The following is an 18,084-nucleotide window of genomic DNA, read 5'->3' as shown; positions in this document are numbered from 1 at the left end:
TTTGTTGTTTGCTCTAGTGCTTCACTTATATCTTTTAGAGCACGGTGGTGGTTTTGTTTTATAGAAACTATTATTCTCTCATGCTTCACTTATATTATTTTGAGAGTCTTAAACAACATGGTAATGTGCTTAATCCTAATATGCTAGGTATTCAAGACTAGTAAAAACTTTCTTATGAGTGTGTTGAATACTAAGAGAAGTTTGATGCTTGATGATTGTTTTGAGATATGGAGGTAGTGATATTAAAGTTGTGCTAGTTGAGTAGTTGTGAATTTGAGAAATACTTGTGTTGAAGTTTGCAAGTCCCGTAGCATGCACGTATGGTAAACGTTATGTAACAAAATTGAAACATGAGGTGTTCTTTGATTGTCCTCCTTATGAGTGGCGGTCGGGGACGAGCGATGGTCTTTTCCTACCAATCTATCCCCCTAGGAGCATGCGCGTAGTGCTTGGTTTTTGATGACTTGTAGATTTTTGCAATAAGTATGTGAGTTCTTTATGACTAATGTTGAGTCCATGGATTATACGCACTCTTGCCCTTCCATCATTGCTAGCCTCTTCGGTACCGTGCATTACCCTTTCTCACATTGAGAGTTGGTGCAAACTTCGCCGGTGCATCCAAACCCCGTGATATGATACGCTCTTTCACACATAAACCTCCTTATATCTTCCTCAAAACAGCCACCATACCTACCTATTATGGCATTTCCATAGCCATTCCGAGATATATTGCCATGCAACTTTCCACCATCCCGTTTATCATGACACGTTCATCATTGTCATATTGCTTTACATGATCATGTAGTTGACATAGTATTTGTGGCAAAGCTACCGATCATAATTCTTTCATACATGTCACTCTTGATTCATTGCACATCCCGGTACACCGCCGGAGGCATTCATATAGAGTCATATTTTGTTCTAAGAATCGAGTTGTAAGTAAATAAAAGTGTGATGATCATCATTATTAGAGCATTGTCCCAGTGAGGAAAGGATGATGGAGACTATGATTCCCCCACAAGTCGGGATGAGACTCCGGACTATTAAAAAAAAGAGGCCATAAAAAAAAGAGAAAAGGCCCAGATAAAAAAATAAAAAAATGAGAGAAAAAGAGAGAAGGGACAATGTTACTATCCTTTTACCACACTTGTGCTTCAAAGTAGCACCATGATCTTCATGATAGAGAGTCTCTCATTTTCTCACTTTCATATACTAGTGGGAATTTTTCATTATAGAACTTGGCTTGTATATTCCAATGATGGGCTTCCTCAAAATGCCCTAGGTCTTCCTGAGCAAGCGAGTTGGATGCACACCCACTTAGTTTCTTTTGTTGAGCTTTCATATACTTATAGCTCTAGTGCATCCGTTGCATGGCAATCCCTACTCACTCACATTGATATCTATTGATGGGAATCTCCATAGCCCGTTGATACGCCTAGTTGATGTGAGACTATCTTCTCCCTTTTTGTCTTCTCCACAACCACCATTCTATTCCACGGATAGTGCTATGTCCATGGCTCACGCTCATGTATTGCGTGAAGATTGAAAAAGTTTGAGAATGTCAAAAGTATGAAACAATTGCTTGGCTTGTCATCGGGGTTGTGCATGATTTAAATATTTTGTGTGGTGAAGACAGAGCATAGCCAGACTATATGATTTTGTAGGGATAACTTTCTTTGGCCATGTTATTTTGAGAAGACATGATTGCTTTGTTAGTATGCTTGAAGTATTATTATTTTTATGTCAATATTAAACTTTTGTCTTGAATCTTTTGTATCTGAATATTCATACCACAATTAAGAAGAATTACATTAAAATTATGCCAAGTAGCATCCCACATCAAAAAATTTGTTTTTATCATTTACCTACTCGAGGACGAGCAGGAATTAAGCTTGGGGATGCTGATACGTCTCCAACGTATCTATAATTTTTGATTGTTCCATGCTATTATATTATCCATCTTGGATGTTTTATGGGCTTTACTATGCACTTTTATAATATTTTTGGGACTAACCTATTGACCCAGAGCCCAGTGCCAGTTCCTGTTTTTTTCCTTGTTTCGGTGTTTCGAAGAAAAGGAATATCAAACGGAGTCGAAACGGAATGAAATCTTCTGGAGAAGTTATTTTTGGAAGGAAGGCAACCCGGGAGACTTGGAGTCCACGTCAAGAAAGCAACGAGGGAGGCACGAGGCAGGGGGGCGCGCCCACCCCCCCTGGGCGCGCCCTCCACCCTCGTGGCTCCTCTGACGTACTTCTTTCACCTATATATACCCATATACCCTAAAACGATCGGGGAACAGAATAGATCGGGAGTTCCGCCGCCGCAAGCCTCTGTAGCCACCAAAAACCAATCGGGACCCTGTTCCGGCACCCTGCCGGAGAGGGGAACCCTCACCAGTGGCCATCTTCATCATCCCGGCGCTCTCCATGACGAGGAGGGAGTAGTTCACCATCGGGGCTGAGGGTATGTACCAGTAGCTATGTGTTTGATCTCTCTCTCTCTCTCTCGTGTTCTTGATTTAGCACGATCTTGATGTGTCGCGAGCGTTGCTATTATAGTTGGATCTTATGATGTTTCTCCCCCTCTACTCTCTTGTAATGGATTGAGTTTTCCCTTTGAAGTTATCTTATCGGATTGAGTCTTTAAGGATTTGAGAACACTTGATGTATGTCTTGCCGTGCTTATCTGTGGTGACAATGGGATATCACGTGATCCACTTGATGTATGTTTTGGTGATCAACTTGCGGGTTCCGCCCATGAACCTATGCATAGGGGTTGGCACACGTTTTCGTCTTGACTCTCTGGTAGAAACTTTGGGGCACTCTTTGAAGTTCTTTGTGTTGGTTGAATAGATGAATCTGAGATTGTGTGATGCATATCGTATAATCATGCCCGCGCATACTTGAGGTGACATTGGAGTATCTAGGTGGCATTAGGGTTTTGGTTGATTTGTATCTTAAGGTGTTGTTCTAGTATGAACTCTATGATAGATCGAACGGAAAGAATAGCTTCGTGTTATTTTACTATGGACTCTTGAATAGATCGATTAGAAAGGATAACTTTGAGGTGGTTTCGTACCCTACAATAATCTCTTCGTTTGTTCTCCACTATTAGTGACTTTGGAGTGACTCTTTGTTGCATGTTGAGGGATAGTTATATGATCCAGTTATGTTATTATTGTTGAGAGAACTTGCACTAGTGAAAGTATGAACCCTAGGCCTTGTTTCCTAGCATTGCAATACCGTTTACGCTCACTTTTATCGCTTGCAACCTTGCTGTTTTTATATTTTCAGATTACAAAAACCTATATCTACCATCCATATTGCACTTGTATCACCATCTCTTCGCCGAACGAGTGCACCTAGACAATTTACCATTGTATTGGGTGTGTTGGGGACACAAGAGACTCTTTGTTATTTGGTTGCAGGGTTGCTTGAGAGAGACCATCTTCAACCTACGCCTCTCACGGATTGATAAACCTTAGGTCATCCACTTGAGGGAAATTTGCTACTGTCCTACAAACCTCTACACTTGGAGGCCCAACAACGTCTACAAGAAGAAGGTTGCGTAGTAGACATCACATAACAACATACGTTGTTCCCTTTGTCGTCGGTATGTTACTTGCCCGAGATTCGAACGTCGGTATCTCAATACCTAGTTCAATCTCGTTACCGGCAAGTCTCTTTACTCGTTCCGTAATACATCATCCCGCAACTAACTCATTAGTTGCAATGCTTGCAAGGCTTAAGTGATGTGCATTACCGAGTGGGCCCAGAGATACCTCTCCGACAATCAGAGTGACAAATCCTAATCTCGAAATACGCCAACCCAACAAGTACCTTCGGAGACACCTGTAGAGCATCTTTATAATCACCCAGTTACGTCGTGACGTTTGGTAGCACACAAAGTGTTCCTCCGGTAAACGGGAGTTGCATAATCGCATAGTCATAGGAACATGTATAAGTCATGAAGAAAGCAATAGCAACATACTAAACGATCGAGTGCTAAGCTAACGAAATGGGTCAAGTCAATCACATCATTCTCCTAATGATGTGATCCCGTTAATCAAATGACAACTCATGTCTATGGCTAGGAAACATAACCATCTTTGATCAACGAGCTAGTCAAGTAGAGGTATACTAGTGACACTCTGTTTGTCTATGTATTCACACAAGTATTATGTTTCCGGTTAATACAATTCTAGCATGAATAATAAACATTTATCATGATATAAGGAAATAAATAATAACTTTATTATTGTCTCTAGGGCATATTTCCTTCAGACACATCTTCTTGGCACTCCGGGCTATCTTATAGAAGATGTTGGACCAACCTATCCGACAAATGTGTCCCGAATAGGAAAGCTATGACCTCTCTCAACACTGCTTATTAGCTGGACTAATTGGAATGAAAGAAATGCATGTGTCTTCCGACACAACTGCGCTCCGCCGCCAATCCTACTGAATTAAATCAAATGTGAGGCTAAGCTTTGGGTTACCACAGGTTCAAAGAAGTTGGAGTTGATAATACCGGGAGAGCGATCCTTTATGTATTGAGGGCTTATGAGCCTTGTAAAACAAACTCTATTTTCTTCTTAATTCATAGATGAGGCAAATTTTTTGTCTCCATTTAAAAAAAACACAGAAAGAAGCTCATAACGACATGAATGCACACTGGCTTTGGAAAGAATCCTTGCCTGCTTTTTTTAGATGAAAGGCATCAGCCCGACTTTATAAATAAAATCACCAGGTTGTGTTCAGCGGATAAGCAAACGAGTAGCCATAACACAAAGGGAGTACGAGAATAGCATCAGTAACGGTACATGGCTCCCAAGCCAATACATAACACGCAGCCAGAAAAAGAAAAGCACACCAACACTGAGGACCGCCAAGTTCCACTAGCCTCCGGGTTGATGTTGCAAGATAGAAGAAGCAGTAGCCCGAATCTTTGAGGTCATCAGATCAAAAGCCTCACGGTCTATCTCCTTAGTCAATGATCTCCACTGCTGCAAGAACAAGCAAGTTTTAAATAAGCAGCCAGCAGTGTTGAGTATAATGTTTATTAGGAGGTATAGGATAGACTAGGATTTGCTCCTACCTTGACTTGTACTCCAAGATGAGCATGTACTCCTATATATATGCCTACAACGCTCAAGCAATATAACGAACGATTCCACCAATCCTCTCTCTCCCTTCTAACATGGTATCATCCTTATCTCGATCCTAAACCCTAGCGCACCCGCACCCCCCCCCCCCCCCCCCGGGGCGGTCGGCCTCCATGACCGCCGCCAGGGGCCACGCTGTTGGCGCCGCCTCCTCGCAGCGCCTTCTTCTTCTTCTTGGCTGTCTCTCACAGCTCAACCTTCTCTCTTGTGGTTTCTCTCAAACACACACCATGGAAGAAATTCTCAGAAAACACACACACACCCACGCATGGACCAAGGAAGAAGGAGGCAATAGCTTTGCCAAGAGACACCTTCCTCTTGGTCAGCCGTGGCTACATCTTTTTCTCAGCCCTCACGGCTTCGCTTTCTCATTGACTCAAAGTAGCACATATATACAGGAGATCAGCCTCATGCCCGCACTAACTAGCCGGACCTCTCGGCCACTAACACCACGACTCTAACTAGCCATTAACTCAAGCACGCCCATGCACAGCGTGTGCACCTATCCCTCAACGGCCACACACGACTTGGCCACCAGCTAGCATGCAGCTAATAACAAACCGATGCATGCACTAACTAACTCGCCCAATTCTCTTGGTCATCCAGCCGGCCGTTTCTAGCTTCTTGTGCGCCTCGCCGCATCGCACGACGATGCCGTATCACACGGCGCCAGCATCACGCCTACCACATCGCATCTCACGGTCATCGGGCATCTCGCTTCCTTGCACGCTACAGCTAAGACTTCGCCGGAGTACAACTCGCTAAGCTAAGCTACATGCAGAACGAAAATAACACATGCAGATACATGAATCAAGATTAAACCTAACACACGCCGCCCATACCTAGTGTTCATCTGCCGGTCGTGTTGACCGGCTGCCCTAGAGAGTGTTTTTCCCGATCCTTGATCCGAATTTTTTCTCTCAGGCCGGTCGTCTTAATCGGCGCTTTTTTTTTATTCTCCGATCTATAGATCAGCTTGCGTCGTCCGTCGCCGTCCGTGGTCAAAAACCTGCGTGTACTTCATCATTGGCGTCAACTCCGCCGACTTCTTCGTCATGGCTGCTACGGCTGCTCGCGTTGTCCTGTGTTGGCCAGTACTGTGCCGCGTGGCCCGAGGACACTCATGGCGTCCCATGCGGGCATTGTTTGCTCGCCCATGCGCTGCGCTGGTGCTGCCGGTTGCTCACGCGGGTTCATCAACGTAATGCCCGTGAGTGCATCCGGTGCCGGCGTGCTTGCATGCTTGTACGTCCATATGCACGGTGCGTACGTGTTTCCGTCCGGCCGCACGAATTTTCGAAGGTCGTCTCTGATTACAACACGCCCCTCCGATCGAGCAATGGGCCACACCTGCGTCGTTCTTCGGATCGCAGCGTCACGCCCCGTGGTTTTTCCATGGCTGAACCGTGTGCTGCCGCTGTGTCGCCCCTTGAGACCGTAATGCCACGGCCAACGGTCAAACACTGTTCCGAGACCGTCCGCTCCAGTCCGTCTTCGTGGCTGCACCAATCCTCGCGCTGCCGCTGCGTCGCCCCGTTGGGCCGTACCGAGCGTGGCACGCGGTCCCTGTCGCCGCCCGCCGTGGCTTACCCTGTGGTTGCACCGATCCGCGCGTTGCCGCTGCGTCGCCCCTTCAGACCGTAGTGTCGCGGCCCGCGGTCCATCGCTGCCCCGAGGGCGTCCGCTCCAGGCCGTCCCCGTGGCTGCACCGACCCTCGCGCTGCCTCTGCGTCACCCATCGGGTCGTAGCGAGCGTGGCACGCGGTCCGTGCCGCCGCCCTGAGGTCTTCCCCGCCGTCGCTCTGATCAACGCGTTGTTGCTGCGTCGCCCCTTCGGGCCGTAGCACCGCGGCACGCCATCCACTTCGCCGTCCACGCGCGTCGACTTTTATGTGGTATGCGCCGCGCCGCCTTCCTAGGCACGGGAATGCCACCGTCCGCGCCGGTCTTCGTCATGCTGTCAGGTTCTTCCTCGTCTACTTCGAGCACCGGCGTCGCGTTCTTGACCTAGCCGCCGCCGCCTCCTCAGGCCGCCGCCGCTCTTCTTCCTAGTCCACGGCGACTACATCGACACCGGCCACCCCGACTCGACCTCGACCACGGTGTCCATTGCACAGCTACCTCGACCACGGCTACACCATCCTACGCTCTCGGCTACATCAACATCGGCACAAAGGGCTACCGCCTTGCTTGAGCAACCTCGACGGTTTCACTCCAGCCACGACTTCCGCGATGCATCGACCGTTATGACTGTGTGTTTTTGTGTGTGTGTGCGTGGGGGGGGGGGGGGTCCGTCGGTTTGCCTTCGGATTCTTCTCCAGTCTCACCGTCTGCGTCGCTACCGTTGTGACTGCAGGGGGATGTTGAGTATAATGTTTATTAGGAAGTATAGGATAGACTAGGATTTGCTCCTATCTTGACTTGTACTTCAAGATGAGCATGTACTCCTATATATATGCCCACGAACGATTCCACCAATCCTTTCTCTCCCTTCTAACAAGCAGGTTTAGCCGGGAAGGAGTGTTCAATAGTAAACTTGTTTCTAGTATTCCAGAACGACCAGCAAATGGCAGCAAACCCCACTCAGAAAACCCGTCTAGAGGTCCCAGATAAACCATTGGGGCTCTGCTTGCTGCTTGATGTTGTCCATACTTCAGCCCCGTCACAAAAGCTCTGCAGTAAATACCAGCGACGAATCCATCACTGTATATCATAACTTGGACTAAGTATATCAGCAAATTACAAACTACAGACTATGACAACTGGGCCGCGACCTTTGCAAGTTCACAACTTCACATCGTACTATGCGGTGGCCAAATTACCAACTGTATGTCCATCTCAGCAACTTTATAAGATTGAAGAAAGTCAGAACCAAGGAACGCTGCATGTCCGCAGCTTCGTGCGACACAAAAACCATGCCCTTAGAGTGACTCCGTGCAGTATGATATCTGCCCTCTATCGAACAGAAATCTGCATGAACTGAGGTGAAAAAGAAATGAGTCAAAACTGCATAAATTTGGTGTGAGTGTGATACGATCAGATGAACCGTATGCTCAGGTCATGTGAATGAGGCGTGGTTGTTCCCTCCAGGAGTCCTGGTTATATAAGACCAGGCAAACTGCCCTAGTTTTACAGCCCTGGTCAGCCGAGCCATCTTCCGAGACAAGTGAGATGTGCCTGTACATCATACTATTGTCTGTGGGTTGAGATACTGGAGTAAACCAAGCGGCCGTAGGAACAGTTCTATTTCAGTTATTTACAAACAAATTTGTACATTCCATGGGTACATGGACTATTTCTTAGGCTGCGTTTTTTTATATGCCCCATTCACTTCCATCCATTTGCTTCTTCCAAGTTACTGCTTCATCTTCTTTGCCCATATAGAACAACCGTCCATTTGCTTCTTCCAAGTTACTGCTTCATCTTCTTTGCCCTTATAAAACAACTCTTTGGATGCTTTGCTGACATAGCACAAAGGAGAAGCAATTTTGTTACATATTCTAAATATTGAGTAAGAATAATTCCGCTGTTTATTAATTAATTAATTACTTTTTCTTATGCTGTCCATCAGTCGTGGAATTCTCTTTGTATTCACCGGCTTTATCTGTTTGGGGAGGTGACTGAAAAAACTGTAAGAACACAAGGTCAGATAGTATGAAGAGAACATAAAACAAGCCAAAACCAGGGTATAGTGGTCTGCGCTTGTCAGAAACCCCTCTTGCATTCCTGCGGTTACATTCTGTAACATAGATGAAGCAAACATCAGATAGAAGTACTAGGGCCAGATAACCCATGGCTAACTTACTTATCTACAACCCCATATCTCATTATACTCGACATAACAAAAAGTTGATGCTGAAGAAATATATACTGGCATTCTGAAGAAAGAATCCATGGTTACTCCTACGGTTATAGTAGAAGATAAGTAATTACCTTTCGGCTCAGAAGGTGATGCCCCCTTTTCACCTCCCACATTAGCAGGAACACCGACAACGGGCAGTGGTGGTGGTGCGCCGGTAACTTGCTTTTCTACTTTAACTACTGGCAGTGGCAAACTGGCAATGAATCTACACTAGGGAAGTCTTCATCTGACATCTGAGGAGATATGCTGATCTACAAATTTTGAGTTAGCTACTACAGAAATTTGAGAAAAACGAGAAAAAGGATAAGCATGCTGCAAAAAAAAGAGATAAATAGGTTTGTAGCTTTAAATGACCTGGATGAGTCAAAACCAATGAATATGGATGGATATTTTCAGTATTGTAGTATGTTCCTTCCTCCCATTTCCAGAGAATTCTAAATATGCCAAACCCAGCTAGGATTCTTTTTCTGGGGTTTTTGAGTTTTTTTGACAGCCAAAACCTGGTCAATCAGGGTGCAACACGATAATTAGTGGGGATCTGGGAGGGTATGTTTTTTGGTGGATCTAGCCATTCCGTAGGAGATATGCAACACTCTTTTTTTTACTTTAACTACTTGAAGTGGCAAACTAGCAATGAATCTACACTTGGGAAGTCTTCATATGACATCTGAGGACATATGCTGATCTACAAACTTTGAGTTAGCTACAGAAATTTGAGAAAGATGAGAAAAAAGATAAGCATGTTGTGAAAAAAGAAGATAAATAGGTCTATAGGCTTAAAATGACCTGGATGTCAAAACCAATGAATCTCGATGGATATTTTCGGTATTGTACTCCCTCTGTTCCATAATGTAGCGCATATAGATTTTTAAAAAAGTCAAACCTCACAAATTTTGACTAAGTCTGTGGATAAAAACATTTGCATCTCAAATGCCAAACATGTGTTGTTAAATTCATCATAAGATGTAGTTTCATATTTTATATATTTGGTATTGTAGACATAAATAGTTTTCTCTACAACCTTGAGTTTGATTTTTCAAAATATCTATAAGCACTACATTATGAAACGAAGGGAGTAGTATGTTCCTACCTCCCATTTCCAGATAATAAACAACATGAAGAAAGCAAGAAGGACGAGTTTAAGCTCCTTGCACTACAGTAGATTTATGCTCCTCAATCTCATCCTTTATTGGTGTTTAGGAACAATCCATGTTTAATTAGGATAGCTTATGATTGTAGAAACCTGCTGCCACTTAAGAAAAGAGGTAAAATTAACATCTACGGCATCAATTATAATACATATCTCATCCTAAAATAAGTGTCGTGGCTTTAGTACAAATTTAATATCCTGAGACTCGGTCAAACTTAATGAAGTCTTGATCAAACTTAGTGAAGTTTGATTAAGGATAATCCCAGAACTTCAATTATTTTGAAACGGATGGAATGAGAAGTTTCAACTGTTCCTTTTTTATTCCATTTCCTTGTAAGAAGTTTCATTTATGTTTGTTTTCATTTTCATATCTCCCTTTTGTCTCCGGATTTTTCACAGCAATCCAGAGTTTTTTCGCTCCGTTTTTTAACATGTTAATAGGAGAACTGCCAAATCCATTGAATAGAGAAGGGTATTACCAGAACACCTTCAAAGGAAGAATGCATCGCATAAGACGAGTGCCCAAAACGAAGAAATGTAAAATGGCCGCTCGGTTTATTGAGGAAAACCGAACAAAAAACTACACATCACTTAGCTAGACTAGGCCTAAAGCACCACAATACATACAAAACGCCAAAAGACCAACACCCCACAACACACCCGGTCAAAAACTCAAGTGCCTTCACCTCTACCAGAATGCACACCGGAAACCATTGTGTTAGTCCGAATTGCCACGAGCATATTCCACAAAACCTCGAAGGCACCAGAGAGGAAGGATACGTCCGATAGAGCGATCCTATGCCACTTTGATCCCACGATGCATATCCACGAAACCTCGAAGACACTAGAGAGGAACGACACATTCGATAGAGCGATCCTATGCCACTCTGATCCTAGGAGGATGACTGACATAACTCACCTGATGCACCTTAGGTGCTCCTGGTACTCACCACCGTTGACCAAGCGACCAGACCTGAACAGATGCATCACCAACGACTCCATGCTCCCAAATTGCTGCCCGCTACTGATCACCCACACCGCCAATGACCCCTTGCTCCTAACACAAGTCTTAGACTCCAAGGCCATCCTTCAAACAAAGTAATGACAACAATACTCCAAATGTAAGGGCATCTTCAAAGTCGACCCTCAAACTGACGTGTTGTGCCATCCAACGCGGCCCTGTATCGGTCCGCCAACTGGTTTGGACGCACTTTTTTCAGCAAACCCGAGACAAACTAGGGGGCTTTGCAGGAGTCCGGATAGTAGACACGTAGGACTCCGACATCCCCAGCCCATTCAAAACCTCTCCTGGTCCCCGCGCCTCCATTTTCTATTCTTCCCTTTTTCTGTCACGCCTTCATCGCCGCTCCGCCGCCTTGGCCGCCTCGGCACACCCCTGTCGGTACTCAACGAGTCCCTCACGTCCAATGGTACACACGGATCCAAGCCGGTTCTCCTCCGCCACCATTCCACACCTCTCCTCCGACCGCCGCGCAGGTACCATCAGCTCCTACATTACTCACCATGCCCGACAACTGTTCGGTGAAATGCTTGTGCTACATTTTTTTGTCCCTTCTTCTTTGAAGCAATGAAAATTTGGATATGGAGTACATATATGAGCACTATGTTGAGTTGTCGACCAGCTCATCCGACAAAGAGGACTACACGGATGAGACGACGATGATGCAGGTGGTCCTTGCAGACGTGGAGCGTGTGAAAGAGCATGTTCTCATTTCAATGGATCGATCAAGGCTCATTGAGTGCTCATCCACAACAGGGCACGTGGCCATTTGACACTGATGTCCGACTACTTTGCCCCCGATGGCCTCTTCGCTAACAATTTTCGGTGGCGGTTTCAGATGCGCAAAATGTGTTCGATCGTCTCGACCATGGGGGTCCGGTCCTTTGATGACTACTTCATCTTGAAGAAGGACGTCGTGAGAAGGATTGGGTTCTCTAGGTTACCAGAAGTGGACGGCCACACTGCAGATGCTTGCACATGGCACGGATATCTGAGAGCACGCGCGGAGATGCCATGGTCAAGTTTGCAACTGTCGTGGTTTCCATGTTTGGACCTCAATACCTGACATAACTGTGGCAGACACCGAGAGGCTCTTGGAAATCTCGGAAGCAAGAGGGTGGCCAGGTTTGCTCGAATCACTTGACTGCATGCATTGGAAATGGAAGAACTGCCCAAAAGCTTTGGAAAAGCAATATCAGGGTCATGTTAAGAAGCCCACCGTCATTCTTGATGTAGTTGCATCACATGATCTTTGGATTTCACACGTTTTTTGTATGCCCGGGCCTCACAATGACATCAATGTGTTGCAGCAATTATCATTGTTTGCTAAGCTGACTGAACGGAAAGCTCTTCCTTGCCACTATACTGTCAATGGACATGAGTATAACATGAGTTACTATCTGATTGACGATATCTATCCTCCGTGGGCTACCTTTGTCAACACCATCTCTAACCCAGTTGTCCAGAAAATGTCTCACTTTGCCCAAAGACAAGAAACATCTAGGCGTTGTTTGGATAGTGAAGATTAGCGATAGAATTATAGAAAATGAGTTTTTAGCCGATTTCTAGGAAAACCCGTTTTACGTCAGTTTTTACGAATAACCAGTTTATAAATAACTACGTTTGGTATGGAAATTTGGAAAACTGGTCGGCCCAGTTCCTTGTTTGGATGCCCACGGCTACTAGCTGCTCCTATTCCTATTCTCCTCCCGTGAGTGACTCACTTTCCCCAAATCGCACACCATGGCCTCATCCATCCAAGCTCGTTGAGCTGCTGCTGCCCTCCGATTCCTCCTCCGCTCGCTCACACCGCTGCTCCCTCGTCTCGCCCGTGGAAGAATCCGCGCGCGGACGCCGGGTACGGCGCGCCTCCGCCGTCCTGGACACCGGTTGCTGCTGGACTCCTAGGTCGCCAGGTACACGCCGCCACGCGCGGACGCCTACTACTGCGCGCCTCCGTCCCCAGGCGTACTCCGTTTCGTCGGCCGTCGACCCCGCACAAGCTGTACCTAGCGAGCGGTCCTGCTTCAGGTCAACGCACAGGCCTGCCTCCCCTCAACGCCGGCCGTGCAGGCTGCACCGACATCAGCCTGTATCGGCGGCGCCGGGGGCAGCAGGCAGCTGTAGCGGATGGGGATTCCAAGCTAGCGGATGGGGATTCAGAGGAGCAGGTATGTTTGATTATTATTTTCAAGTTTTGTACTAGTAAATTAACATGAACTACATCATGCACTTGACGAGAGAAGCTACAGTTATCTCCCTTTTTGGTTTCTTAGCATGTTTTCATGGTCTACATCACGCACTTGCGGAGAGTATACTACTTCATAACTGACAGGACTTAGCAATTAGCTACATATCTACTTGGTCCATTGAAGAACCTGGTGCGTAGGTACAAGGGGAACACTTGAATGTCACATAAAAATGCACCAATTTGAAGTAGTTTATTGGTTGCTTTACTTGCTGAAAAGATTGGTAGACAATAACATTTCATCTTGTAGCTCCAGATAGAGAGGGAGAGGCAGAGGGTGAGAGAGATAGAGAGATAGAGCATATAAGCCTATAAAAGAATGGGAAGTTCATGTCCATATAAAGAATTAAAAGTTGCAACAATAATTATGCAGATATATCTGCAATTGAAGATGGAAAACAAATATTACAGTATTTAATCATCTTCTGGTTGAGCACTACGTTGTTGATGTTTAGTCCACAACTCTCGGGCAATGGCAGCACGAACTCTCTCACCAGCAACTCTATCATCTTCTCTTGCTTGCCCATGAACTTGTTGATCACCATGGTCAGTATTTTGTTCTGTTTCCCCATGCTCATAAAGCTCGAATAACTCATCAGGATGATTAACCTTCCTTATGAAGTTGTGGATAATGCAACAAGCCATAACAATTTTCACTTGAGTTCTGTATGGATAAGGAATTCCTCCTTTCCTACTTAGAATTGGAAAACGAGCTTTTAGAACACCAAAAGTTCGTTCAACAACATTCCGCAACTGTGCATGTAGATGGTTGAACAAGTCCTTCTCACTAGTATATCGCCGATTACTTCCACGAAAAGAAGCAATATGATAGCGATCTCCACGATACGGGGCAATAAATCTTGGAGTATTTGCGTAGCTGAATCAACAAGGTAAAATTTACCTGCACATTAATTTCATATCAAACTCAGCATCTTTATATATATTGTAGATACACAAATAATTGTACTTTACCTTCAGGAACAACTAAACCCCCACTAGTCACAGCCCATCTTAGAACAGCTTGATCCTCTGCAGAACCCTCCCATCCAGCAGCGACATAAGTGAATGTCATGTCAAATGACACTACTGCCATTACATTTTGAGACGGATAACCATGTCTGTTTCTATAAGGAGTTTGCTTATCAAGCCTGACTTTTGCCTCAATGTGTCCCATCAATTGCTCCTAGGCAGTTCTGTTGGGATTTTTTGTTAGTCAAAAAATAAAGTTTAAATGGTGTCGACCTTCTATTTATGAAAATCATATGTAAAAGAGTATCTGCTTCTAATAGCAAACATACCTTGAAATATGGGTAGAATCTTGCGTCACCCAATATTTTTTATGGGACTTGATTGCTTGAATCTGTTATGCAAACATCACGCAAACCATTTATGGCGTCTAAAACTTTCTTGAAGTGTCGGCTGATTGGTTCGCCAGAATGCTGATATCTATCTTGGATGACACGGTTTCTAACATTGTGACCAATTGTATGTAGAAACATGAGTAGTTATTCGTCCACTGTCATTCGATTTGTATCCTTAAGTAACTTCCTCTGGCACAAAGCATCCCGCAACAAGTAGAATGTGTGCTTCTCAAGACGAAATTGTTCATAAAATCTAACTGGATGTCCCTCTAAAAACTCTATTGTTTTCTGAGCACCAGTTAATATAGAAGTGTTACGGGGCGTTCTGAATAACCTTGTGAACAACACATCGCGAAACAAGGACACTGCAGAAATGTTATTAATAAGCACTTGCTCGGAATCAGAAAGTTCATCATCTGGCACATCCGAAATGTTCATAGATCCCTGCACGATTTGCACAGTTGACCATATCATCTCTGGATAATTGTTTTAAAATGTAATAGTGCTGAACCGAACAATGAACAATACCAAACTGAAAACAATATTTATTACTTCACACAAACTGACAAAATATAAGTGAAATTGTTTTCTGAATCTTGTAAAGTGCGACAACGACTGAAATAAAATACTATGCTCAAAGGTGTATTACAAAAATTCTAAGGATCAAGAATCCAGAGCTTCCGCGTCTCTTCATCCATCTCAATGAAAATGGCCCGTTTATCACCATCTGTAAATGCCTTTACCGCTTTTAGTTTCTCATTGGGATCTAGATTACTCATACTATTTAGTATTGCCATACAAGATTTAACCGAGTAAGCTTCAGTTTGTTGTGCTACTGTTTTCTTTGCTTCAGCAATGCTAAGTGATGCATCTGCAAGGCGATCAATTGCTATTATGGCATCATCGGCTGTCCGTTTTTGTCCTCTTTCAGTTTCCTTGGATCCACTTCCAGGGGACTTCTTTTTTTCTGGCTCAATGGTAGTTGACTTCTTGGTGAAGACACCAGGGGAAGCATTGATATCATCAGAATCGATGTCATGTACTTCAACTTCCGTATTGAGATCAATTTGTGAAGATTTGGTCGTACATGCACCATCTTTTCCTTTGCTAGATACAGCACCAGCTCCAGATGCTTTTGAACTAGCACATATGGCTTGAAGATCTATCCAACTAGGCCACACCTTATCTCGATATTCTTGGATAGCCTTATCCTTCTGCAAGTTGTTTAATGTTTTTGTTAATAATAGGATATGGAAACTTTATATGAATTCTACTTGAACAAACTTACCTTAATTAGTTCTTCCCAAATATCTTCTGGAGCTTTTATCATTTTGTCATCGTCATCCCAACCAAATCCCGTGAGTTTTAGAAGTCTCTCCATGGTGCTGTAGCAACTCCTGTAGTACTTATGACGATTTTTCAGTTGTTGTAATTCAAGTTTTTCTACCCTTGAATCATTGAATTGTTCTAAGATATCACGCCATGCTTTCTTTGTGTAACCTGTTCCTTCTTTTCCTCCATGTAGGCTTTGATCTTTTAATATATTCAGCAGTATTTTGTCCTCTGAAGATTTCCATACATGGCGCTTAGCTTTATCTGTGTTTTCCTTCTTAATTTTTTTTCCTTCTCATCATCCATATTTTTCTACAGAGGGGATACAAGAAGCAATAATGGAAGATGAGTCATTTGGTTCAAAAGGAATAAATCTACGAAGTGGAAGAAAATGAGCATGCCACTAATCTTTTGTTCATGCTATGACTGGACACTTGAATTTTTGTCGCTTGTCTGTCTAACGGGATGTTCACATCCCTTATCAGTTATTTTCCTAGGTTGCTGCCAAGATCTTTAATTTGCTATTAAATCTGGTCTCGCTTGCCCCAAGTACTGCTATCAACATCAGATGACATCACAAGATATTCTAATCTTCATCTGCTTACTGCTTAGCTCTTACTGCACACTATATATTCTGGATAAATATGATTGATACTTATGGGAAATTATCCTTACAGTGTGCTTTAAACTGCATCCTTGTCATGAAAAATTAACTACTGCACTTGATATATATAGTCATCGATAATCTAATTGTGGTTCGGTGTTAGATCATTTTAGTATTTATATAGGCATTCATAGTGCAATCTGATTCTCTTATGTGCCACATGTTCATATTTACGATACTCCCTAATCAGAGTTGCCTCTAATTTTTCCTTCAACAGTACGTGTTATCATTTAGATTAACAGATTACCAGGTTGTTGGATCTACTATGTCCTAGGAATTGCCCATATGAAATTATCAGAGGTTTTATTCAAAATAGGGTTCAGTACCAAATAGATTAATTCAATCAACAGTACCATCAAAATATTTACAAATACAAATTCGTACTGCTGTGTAGGATGGTGAAGGCATGGAACCTGATTGAAGATGGGAAGACTGATTGAAGGTGGGAAGACGATGCACGGAAAGCCTGAAGGAGATGTGGAGCCTTATTGAGGATGACCAACTTCAGATCCAAGGTCAACGTCTCCCATCCAGTGCCTGTCACGGGGATCACAGCCAGCCCTTTGCGATCTGGGTGTATAACATGCGGGAAACAAAGTCTGTCTTTTATAGGCAGTGAAAAGGGCGCGAGGTGAGACGCAAAAAGCAGAATTGGCGCCATCTGAGGTTGTTGAGGAATAGGCGGGGGCGGAGAAAGGCAGTTGCATCTGTATATGCTAATCGCGTTTGTGGAAAAACGAGTAATACTAGTTTTCCCACAAACCCGGAATTATGGGTTTTTGGGAAACGAGTTTCCCCTATCCACGGGGTTGTTGGACGAGCCAAACAAGATTTTTTACGGTTAGGCAGACGTAGATTGCGTTCTCTATATTCCTCTTATCCAAACAACGCCCTAGAAAGGATGTTGAAAGGGCATTTGGAGTTCTGCAGACACGTTTTGCCGTTGTCAGTGGACCATCTAAACAATGGGTTGTGGAGACCTTGTGGGAGGTGATGACCTGTTGTGTGCTCATTCACAACATGATCGTGGAGGATGAGGTGATGATGTTGCCGCATGTCTTGAATTTGGGAACATTGTGATCCTATCGAACTTCCTGATCAGAATCCGGCCATATTTAAAGAGTTTATTCAAATGCATTAACAAATTCGACATCGAGCAACTCACGAACAACCGAAGAAAGATCTGATTGAGCATATGTGGACGGTTAAAGGGAACAACAATATTTCAGTGTAATATTTGAACTTATTTTATTTAAACTACTGTTGCATTTAAACATTT

The 18,084-nt window shown here is 44.0% G+C and overlaps 1 pseudogene; it reads right to left on the bottom strand.

The window, feature by feature from the left end:
• Positions 1-13,862: 13,862 nt before the first annotated feature.
• LOC123074011 (uncharacterized) lies at positions 13,863-16,447 on the bottom strand (annotated as a pseudogene).
• Positions 16,448-18,084: the final 1,637 nt, after the last annotated feature.

This window comes from Triticum aestivum, chromosome 3D (assembly GCF_018294505.1).
Source record: "Triticum aestivum cultivar Chinese Spring chromosome 3D, IWGSC CS RefSeq v2.1, whole genome shotgun sequence".
NCBI classification, from domain to species: domain Eukaryota; kingdom Viridiplantae; phylum Streptophyta; class Magnoliopsida; order Poales; family Poaceae; genus Triticum; species Triticum aestivum.
Note: the sequence above shows the minus strand (reverse complement) of the source record. Positions and strands in the feature narration are given on the sequence as shown.